At 38.2% G+C, this 9,105-nt stretch overlaps 1 long non-coding RNA gene across 1 annotated transcript in view; it reads right to left on the reverse strand.

Moving 5' to 3' along the window:
- Nucleotides 1-276: 276 nt before the first annotated feature.
- LOC109969030 (uncharacterized) overlaps nucleotides 277-9,105 on the reverse strand; it is an 11,574-nt gene continuing 2,745 nt past the window's right edge. The window contains exons 2-3 of the long non-coding RNA XR_002276221.1: nucleotides 4,147-4,224; nucleotides 277-920 (exon numbers count right to left, since the gene is read on the reverse strand). This is a non-coding gene — a long non-coding RNA (uncharacterized LOC109969030). The remainder of the gene's footprint in view (nucleotides 921-4,146; nucleotides 4,225-9,105) is intronic.

Here is a 9,105-nt window from a genome sequence, read left to right on the forward strand (position 1 = left end):
ATCTGGCTCTATAATTGAGTTCACCCCCGTGACAACATCGGCAGCTTTATGCAGCGACCCTGACAGCTTTTTTTATTTTTTTTGTACAGAGAAAAGCAAAATAGTTGATATTGCCATTAAACGCAGTGTTAAGTTTATTCAAGCAGAGTATAATACACACTGCCTTAAAAGCAGCACTAGGCAACATTATGAGAATTTACTTCTTAGAAGAGCAAGAAAAGGTTAAAGCCAGAGTTTACTAGAAACTCAGTCTGTGTTCAGTAGCAGAGATGGAGGTACAAAATAATAATTAAAAAAATGCGGGTACAAAGTCTACACAAGCCATGAAGAATGCTGGTGTCCCGAGTTCTCGTAAAACAAAGTCACATTTCATCCATTGTTTCCTATAAAATGTCTCAAAACCACATTGTTTTATCATGCATTTACCATATCATAAACATTTACCACAGCAAAACACAATGACTAAATTGTTCATGTTTTATTCATACTATATTGTTATGATGGATATCTGCAGTTCACATTACCGTAGCTGACCCAACTATTTTTGAGGTAACCAGCCAAAAAGACTCAAGCCCTTTTATTGTTTCTGATGATTGACACAAAGTTTTGTCTGCAACGGCCAAGATAGAAATCCATTTGGGGGGCAATAATTTTATTACATGGCTGAACTTAACAGGGAAACAAAATATAATCATATGTCGGTTAAATGAATACAATTGATAAACAAATCATTTAAACGGCATAAGAAAATTACCACAGTATGCAACCTTCTGAAGAGATTGGACAGAGACACGATGGGATGAGGAGCTATTACAATGTTCAGTTTGTGTTCATTTCAAGCAGGGACATGCGCTTCTGTCTTACACAAGCCTTACCTTGTGAAAGATAAGGTGATATATCCTGAGTAGACAAAGCTGGCCCTGTAAAGACAGGGTTGGCTGTTAAAGGTTTTCCAACTGTGTGTTTTACAGGACAGTAAAGCAATAAGAAGTGAAAGAGTATAGCCTGACACACAGCATGAAAATTCAAATGTTTACAATATTTTCCTGCTGTTCAAGGCCTCTTTTACACTCTAAGGTTTAGTGTGTAAATTAGTGCAGCTGGTATCCTTACTCAGTAAAAGTCTTTCCCCAGAATGAGAAGAAAAACAAAGCACAACAAAATAATCCTCACAATGTAGTGTAATTTCTAACATATTTGGATAATGTATACATGCTTTCATATGTCTAATAATTTAGAGAAGACAAATTATCTCAGATCAAAAAGGCATAGTTTACATTTCTTTTTTAATATGTCTCTAGCTATAACAATGCAGAATCTATAAGATATTTTTAAAAAGACACTTTGCAGTGCAGTATTATCATACAACTCTTATTACTGCAGGTAAAGGACTTACCCCAAGAAGACGATAAGAAAGGCAAAACTGAATAAAAAATGGGTCCTGGACAGCCTGAGCATCATTTTCAATTATCTGGATAATTTATAGTTTGTACTGCACTGAGCTAAACCAAATCAAACCAAAACACAGATTAAACTAAAATTGTTTTTACAATTGAAATCCTACAGTACTGCCTATCCAAATGGTCCCCTATATCCCGCCCCTGTGTTTTGCATACAAATAAAGCCAAGGGCGGTATAATCATGGGCCAGCCTTTGAAATCAGGCAGCAGGCTGGTGATGTGCCTAAAATGGGCTGTGTGCCAGAAAGTGGTTAAGGGCTGAGAAGCACGCCCGACCATTTTATACACCCCATTCAGCTGCTTTTGACAATCAAATCATAATAAAATGTCAAAATAAACCTTCTAAATGGTAGTACAAAGATATGTTTTTGTAAAACTTTAACTTTTGAGGAAACTGTAACAAAATAATTCTAATTATAACCAAAAACCGCAGTAGATTAAAGTGAAATCAGAGTTTCTTGAGTCATAACTGCTGAGGGTATTCCCCCTCAGTACTGTCATTTCACTATTGTGGATTATATTTTAAAGATTAGAAATTACCCTGTATATTTCTACCATGTTAAGTACCCATAAAGGATCAGTAGAAACAGTAAAATGCAATATTTTCTCTGCACAAAAGTGATTAAAGCTAATACTGTGATACTGAAAATGTTATTTAGCATCAAAAAACCTTCAACTCATTTTTATGGGTTATATTTGAAAGAGTATTAATCATGCAGTACATTTGTACCATTGTAAGTACCCATAAAGAGCTAGTACAACCAATAAAATGCAGCATTCTACTTGCTAATAACTGCATTTTAACAGGCTGTGTGTGCTCCTGTGGATATTAATCTCTTTCTGGCCAACATTCCGTTTTTCGTTTTTGGAACATCACCAGCGTTTTGCTTCAGAGGCAAGACACGACTTCCCTCTGCGCCAACGGTTATGTAAATTTTGTGCTGGTAGTCTATGAACCAAAACAACAAGGGCTATTTTCTGTAAAAATGCAAACAATATAAGTTCAGATGTGCAGCACTGCCTCATTTTGTAATTGTTAGCTCATCCTGTTGAGTATTTATCCCTGAGGACGATGCTGACGGAGGAATGATACATCAGGCATCACAAATCATGACAGACCTCAGAGTCACTGTGATGGCTGACAGGGTCACTGACCCCAACACTGGACTCAGGGCTTGGTTGTTAGAAATGAATTTTGCTCACAACTAGTATATCTGCTGGCCACTCTGATACTTTTGTGCATTCTTTCATCATGTGTGATTCTTCTTGTGAGAAAGCTGATCGGCTCAATGCTAAAAAAATCACATTCCGCATTATACACAGATGCAATGCCATGACTGTTCTCCTGAGGAAAATGCTAATGCCTTTGCTAACTTACCTTTCCAATTGTAATTCTATTGGTTTTAGCCCCTATAGCTTGTTATGGTTTAAAGATGCCTCTGCCCTGTGACACACATTGTAATGATGAACTGTAAACAGACAATGGGGATGATGTTTTGATGTCATACAAACTTGGTAAAGTTATCATTAATAATAAAAATATCATTCCCACAAACAGCATACTGCCTTCAACCCTTATTTATGATGATGAAATTTGAATCCTAGTGAATGTTTGCATCTGATGTTGTATCAGGTACCAGGTATTAGGCTAATGCTAAGTGATCCATGAATTATCCAAAAGATGGAAGTGTAATGGAAATGATTGGGTTATGTGATTTTGTTCTTCTCATGCAATATGCTTATTTGTCATACTTGAAACTACTTATAAAGTTATAAACTACTTGAAACATACTTATATTTCCTTACCGAGTAAAGTGAAAAACAAACGACTGATAAAAATGCTCCAAAGAGAATTATTTGGCTTCCATTAGTACAAAGTCACACACTATAATATAAAAATGACATGTGTACTTTTTTTCCCAATTTACTTTGTTGCACAGCATTTTAGAGTCATTTAGTCAGAGACTGTCTGACTGTACCAAAATGGGAGAAGGACAACTTCTAGCAAATGTGCTCCACTGGGTGTGTTTTATGTATCTAAAAGCAGAGCCAGCCAGTCAGTGCAGGACTGTCTGTGTGAATCATTCTGCCCATGAATTATTAGTTTCATGTTTGGCTAGGCAAAACAACGGGAATAGGTGTTGCTTTTGTCTGTCTGTGTGAATCATTCTGCCCATGGATTACTGGTTTCATGTTTGGCCAGGCAAAACAATGGGAATGGTTGTTGCTTTTGTCAACAGTGTCAGCAATCTTACTTGTAGTTATGCTGATCTTACATTTGTGTTTTGATAGTGTATTTGGCTGCAGCTTTACTGCACCAAGACAAGGTTGACTTGTAATGGAAATGATTTATCTCAACTCAACTCAACTAAACTTAATTTATATAGCGCTTTACCACAGCACAGCTGACCAAAGCACTTAACATATCATACAGATATATGTGCTCTTCTTATGCATTATACTGTACTTGTTTATCATACCTGAACCGTGTTCTTATAGCTGCTTTGAAAACATTGTATATGTCAAGGGTACACCATACCCTTAGATGGAAAATCATACCCATGCTATGTGCCTAGTATGCTAAGGGGTCATACTACCTATGTATTTGTACCAGAACCCTGTATTTTACTTTTCTCCCAGACACCCCACGAAGTTTTCATAATGATAGATTGAACTGTGACACTACTTGTTGAGATGACTCTCTTCCTGCCACACAGCCTCAATCTTGTTCTTGGTGTCCTCCTCCGACTGCTCATAACAGTATCTGATCAAATAAAAGCAGAATTCAGACACATGGAGGGCGAAGTTGCCTTATGGTATTAAATACCATTATATACAAAGTAACACATAAGGATCTGATTCACAGTTTTGTGTTTTCTGTCCTATTATTTTCTTACTGTGTGTTACAGAACACATCAGCTGACACTAATAGGAAAGCTGGCCATGAACTCATTTTTTGTTGTTTTCCTTTGTCAGAACTACACTGTCTGTTTGCTAACTACAGAAAAACTCATTCAGTGAAGATTTAAAGCAGAGAAAACAGAAAGAACTGCATATGGCAGCCATGACCATGTATCAGGCCGGAGGAGGTGCCCGAGGCAGGGGAAGAGGCTTCTAGAGACATACAGACATTGGCCTGTGGCCAATGGGGACATTGGACTCGAGACTGCCCGAATAAGGACATGCCACTCTCACTATATCTGACTGAGGATGTGATGGCAGGGGTAGAGAGAGAAGGTAACCACGCCCAAACGCTGCTGCTTGGAGTCCAGATAAGAGAAGTGACGCACACACATACAAATGCAATGAAGAAATGTTTGCTGAACACACCCAAATCACCACTGACAATTTGCAAAGAGAACTGACTCTTGCCCCTACATACGTATGTACAGTACACAAAGGATGCAGCTAAATACATTTGTACTGGTAGAAGGGGATCCTAGAACACTGTATGGCCAGAATGGTGATGTATATAAGATGCTGATTAAATCCACAACCATGGTTGCTTAGAAGAATTTTGCTCATTCTCATACACAGCAAGTACATGTCTCACGACTACAGAGAAACAAAATAGAACAACATTCATTTGAACCTGAAATAACTGCAGGAAAACACTGGTAGTTGAGTTGATATTGTACATCAGCATTATTTAGTGTGAAACATCTAGGTGCAAACCAGTAATGAAGTTGGCGATGCTGGCCAGACATTGATTTGCTTAAGCCTGAAGGTCATAAATATATTCAGTATGCAACAAAGGTAATAAATGTAATGATTTCCACAATATTCCAGTTTCACATATTATGCTATTTTGAGTTCCATTAAATGGTATATGAATCCTGATTGTTGATTTGGTTCAAATGCTTTGTATAACTGGGCACTAAGGCTTTCAATTTGGTTTCCCTATTTGCTGCAGCTGGAAGCATCTGTGCCGCCGGGGGGAAGGTCTCCAACAGAACTACTATTCTCTGTTAAGGCAGGGTTGTGAAATAGATACAAGAGCTCTGCTACAATATCTGGCAAACGATGGTCACAAAGTTAGCCATAGTTAAATTATAATGGGTCCAGTACCAGGTGACCTGCTTTGGGGTATGTGATCACAGCTGAAGGTAAATTCTTATCCCCAAAATACGTAGAAGCTGTTTTAAAATGTTCCAAAACAAGGCTAAATAATGTAAACTGTTTTTATGATGTCATATTGAACCCTGAGGAATTCCACTCTACATGAAACCAGAGGTGGCAGTGAGATGTATGATCCATGGAAAGAAACTGAGAGACTGATTGCACACTAAATAAAATTAAAAATAGAAAAAAAGGCAAGGACTGACCAAACAGGAATAACCTTTATTGATATGAAAATTAACTGACTTTTTAGCTGCCAGATTAGTAAATAAGAACATACTTAAAATTACTTGTAAAGTTATAAACTACTTGAAACATACTTATATTTCCTTACTGAGTAAAGTGAAAAACCAATGACTGATTAAAATGCTCCAAAGAGAATTATCTGGCTGGCATTAGCAAAAAGTCACATACTGTAATATAAAAATGACGTGTGAACTCTCTTTCCCAACTTACTTTGTTGCACAAAATTTTATCTGATCAGCACTTGGCCACAAGGCAGAGACTGTCTGACTCCCACTTTGGGGAGAAGGACAATTTCTAGCAAACGAGGTCAACTGGGTGTGCGTTATGTATCTAAAAGCAAATGTAGATCTAAAAGCAAAGTCAGAGCAGGACTGTTTGGGTTAATCATTCTACTCATGGATTGTTTTCATGTTTGGCCAGGCAGAACAATGGGAATGGGTGCTGCTTTTGGCAACAGGGTCACATTTTTGTTAAGGTGATCTTATCATTTCTGTTTTGATAGAGTATTTGGCTACAGCTTTACTGCACCAAAACAAGCCTGACTCGTAAGGGAAATTTGTTCCACCGTTGTTGGAGTTAAATCTTCTTTTTAAATATCAAATTTATTCAAACAGAAAAAGGGTAAACTAAACTTAGTAAATTAGTAGTGGCATTAATCTCAAAAATAGCAAGGACAAAGACATAGGAAAGACTGCACCACAATGGATTATTATTAACATTAAATAAGTAAAGATTTCATTAACATAAATGGGAAAACAGTAAAACCTTGTAGTAGAGCCTGTGGAGCACAGCAGACAGCTGGCGAAGAGACTCAGTTCCAAAACGATTGTGGAAGACACTGTCGATGTCCATCATAAAAAGATAATCGGCCATCGGCACACGACAGATGACGTGTGTGACTAAGTGTATTATGGTGAGGCTGAATTAGATAAATGACAATATAAGATAAAATAATATTTCTGAGTACCATATGATATTTTTACTACACCTCATCAATGGCACTGTACAATGACAAACAGGTAAGAAAAGAAACAGACAAAACAGGCCATACACAACACAAAAGACTCTTTAATCTGGTTTCAGCAGCCAGTGCTTTAAATCTTCACTGAGTGAGTTTTCTATAGTTAGCCAACAGACATAGTGTAGTTCTGACAAAGGAAAACAACAAAAAATGAGTTCATGACCAGCTCTCTCATCAGCGTCATTGAACTGAAGCCACATCTTTGTTTTCTGGAATATCACTGATTGCAGAGAGTTTGCTGTTTGCAGAGGTCAGTGGAACAAAGCACAATGCCCATATTCATTACCAGACTGTGTCACAGGAGACACTTGCTAGACATCAGGGAGTTTGCTGTTTGCAGAGCTCAGTGGAACAAAGCACAATGCCCATATTCATTACCAGACTGTGTCACAGGAGACACTTGCTAGACATCAGGGTATGTGGTTTTTCATTATGCCTTCCGGGAAAATCTGGGAGTCCAGAGATCAACTTTAGACTGACATGACCATCAGGAAGCTGCATTGATTCAGCTGCAATAAAATTCATCAAAAGACACAGCCATAAGAGGAATAAGTGCAGTAAAAACTAAGAGAATAAAACCAAGATATTGCAGTTAGTTTGAGTGCCCTTTTAGAGTTGGTGCTATTTATCATCATGTTTGCCTTGTGAACATGCGCCTGAGGCAAGAAAACAAAGGTGTGGCTTGAGTTCCAGCAGAAACTACACTGGCCATGTTCAATATCACAATAAAGGAGTACATCACCAACTAGTATTATAATAGTACAATAGCCAAGAGAGCTCATTGCATTAAGATAGAAACAATCATTGACAGACAGGTAAGAAAAGAAACAGACAAGGGAAAGAAAAGAGAGGAAGTACTAGGAATAGGAAAGAAGAAGATATAATATCAAGACTGTGATTTGGGTATACTGGTTTGAAAAAGGACATTGAAGCTGATGAAGCATAATAGGAACATTTCATAATAGTGAAATGTAGGACCACTAGACTGCAAAAACTCTTCCCCTCTGCCATCAGACTCCTAAACAGCTGAGGAGTTTATTACCAAGAAATACGTGGTGTACTGTTTACATTCTGTTTGCACATGCATAATTGCATAATGACTGTTGACTGCTGCACATGCTGCTCCCATGCAGCATACATTCTCTATTATATTTTATTGTATTGCTGCATCTGTTGCTGCCTAAAGTGTCCTAGATTTTGTGTTACATGCATAATTGCACAACGACTCTGCTGTACATGCTGCTCCCATGCAGCATACATTCTGTTATATTCCTGTATATATTTTTTTTTACTATATTGCTACATCTGCGCTGCTTAAAGTGCCTTAGATTGACATCCATGTGTTATTAAAAAAAAAAAAAAAAAAAAAAAGAGGTTTAATGGAACAAAACACAAAGTAACAACATAACAAGGGTCATGTACATACGTATATAAACAAAGTAGGGCAGAGATGAAACAGATAAACTGACGGCAGGAATCAGGAGAGCAGGAGGATGAGGACAGAGAGGTGAAAAGACAGGCTAACCAAGGGGACAGGCGAACAAAACGGATTTCCACAGCACAGGAACTGTCAGCTGGGATAAAACAAGTAACGTCTGGCTAACCTCATGGACAAAAAAAACAAAGAGGTCCACAGCACAGGAACTGTCAACGTGGACCGTATAACACAAAACATATAATCTACGTATAAAATGAGATCCACAGCACAGGAACTGTCAGCGTGGTAAACAAAATACGTCCGATACATACCATGAATCAACAGCTGTTACGGGGTATGCATGTTAGGTCAGGTAAGTTTGGTAACGCATGTTAGGTCAGGTAAGTTTGGTAACGCACGTTAGGTCAATGCTCTGGCGACGACGGAGCGTCTGCCAGAGGCATAAATAAGGTAGGGAAGTCATTACACTAACGCGCCCCAGCCGTGCGCGACAACCCACGAGTCGCTAATTGCAAAAAGCGACACAGCTGAGGCGCGGATCCCACAAAAACGAGAGCCAGAGAGAAAAAAGAAAAAGAGAAGCAGGTCGCACCTGGCGGACCTGACAAAAATAAACACTTTGAACTTTGAACTTGAACTTTGAAATTAATACAGAGGAATGTGAGTTGTGTAGGGTACAGGAAACTGTGGAACATGTTATTATGGTTTGTCCCAGGTTCAGGCATGAGAGGGAGTTATTTAAAAATACAGTTCAAAGCTGTGGAATGAGCTTTAGTTTAAGGTGTTGAAAAAAGCTCAGGAGATATAGGATACAGAGCACT

This window comes from Monopterus albus, unplaced genomic scaffold, assembly GCF_001952655.1.
Source record: "Monopterus albus unplaced genomic scaffold, M_albus_1.0 scaffold168.1, whole genome shotgun sequence".
Taxonomy (NCBI): domain Eukaryota; kingdom Metazoa; phylum Chordata; class Actinopteri; order Synbranchiformes; family Synbranchidae; genus Monopterus; species Monopterus albus.